The 1,431-nt window shown below is 37.0% G+C and overlaps 1 pseudogene; it reads right to left on the minus strand.

Moving 5' to 3' along the window:
- Positions 1-576: 576 nt before the first annotated feature.
- Positions 577-676, minus strand: LOC123454308 (annotated as a pseudogene).
- Between the last annotated feature and the right edge of the window lie 755 nt (positions 677-1,431).

The following is a 1,431-nucleotide window of genomic DNA, read 5'->3' on the forward strand; positions in this document are numbered from 1 at the left end:
AAATATATGAAACTGCTTCTGTACTTTCAATGTAAAGTACAATGTGACCTTGTTGCTGTGACATTCCCATTGCTGGGGCAAATATCCAAGTGAAGCAGCTTATGAGAAGAAAGGCTTACTGAATCCAGTGGAAGTTCCATCATTACACAATAAGCTGGTTTACTTCCATCCATACATCCATGGAAGAGACAGGAAAAAAAACAAAACAAAACAAACAAACAAACAAACAAAAAACCTAGAAACCACAGACAGCCAGAGCTCAAACTGATTCTCTACACACCTTAAGGGGCTGGACAGATCCATCCTCAGTGACACTCCTATTTCCAGCAGCCTCTACATGCTAGAAACTCAAATTGAAAGCTCAAGTTTTTTTAAGATTATTATTAGTTATGTACACAGTGTGTATACAGCCATGTTGGAACCATCGTTAGCCTCCTCCGTGTCCTCTCCCCTCTGAAGGGATCCTACTCGTTGGTGAATATGGGTAATGCATTGTGGGGTTAGCCATCAGTTATGGGTAAGAGGCAATGTCTCTGTGCATAATGTCCCAATATGTGTCTCTAACAATCTTTTTTCAAAAATATGGAACACTTCACAAATTTATGTGTAATCCTTGCACAGGGGCCATGCTAATCTCTGCATCTTTCCAATTTTAGTCTATGTGCTGCCAAAGCAAATACTGAAAGCTCAATCTTATTAAAAAAAAAAAAGTAAAAAAGTACCTCAGACTGTGGATGATATACATTTACATTCAATCTACCATACTTATCATGAAAAGTTCAACATACATCGTGTACCAACATTTTTCTTGGGTTTCCAGTTTGTAGACAGCAGATTATGAGGCCTGTCATTTAAAAATTTGTATTAATCAATTGCTATTAATTATCTATCATCTATCTAGATAGATAGATATCTATGTATTGTCTATATATCATAATCTGTCATCTTCCTAAGTGCTGTGGATATACATATCAGCTATATATCTATATATTAATTCTATTGATTCTTTTAACCTGGAGAACACTGAAACTGCTGTTTCTGAGTTCCCATTCAAAATGAATACACCTAAGAGACTAATTGAAGAAATTTACATACTAGACAATTAATGAATGGGGAAACATGGAAGGCAGAGGAAAGAAAACATGAAATATTTTTACCAATTACACTGAAGTATGACAAATCTATAGGATGAGTATACAATCTTGTGGGTCGGAATCATCAGACAATGAGTCTAGAAAACAAGGGTGGGTGCCTTTATGACAGTGGGATGGGGCAAAGGACATAGTTCAGTTAACGATATGCTTACTTGACAAGCATGAGGACCAGAGTTTAATCCCAAATACCCACATAACAATGCTGGTGTGGTGGCCCATGCTTGTAATAACTAGTCTTGGGGCGGTAGATACATGAAGATTTGGAGCTCATTAGCTG

Source organism: Jaculus jaculus, chromosome 13, assembly GCF_020740685.1.
Source record: "Jaculus jaculus isolate mJacJac1 chromosome 13, mJacJac1.mat.Y.cur, whole genome shotgun sequence".
NCBI lineage: Eukaryota > Metazoa > Chordata > Mammalia > Rodentia > Dipodidae > Jaculus > Jaculus jaculus.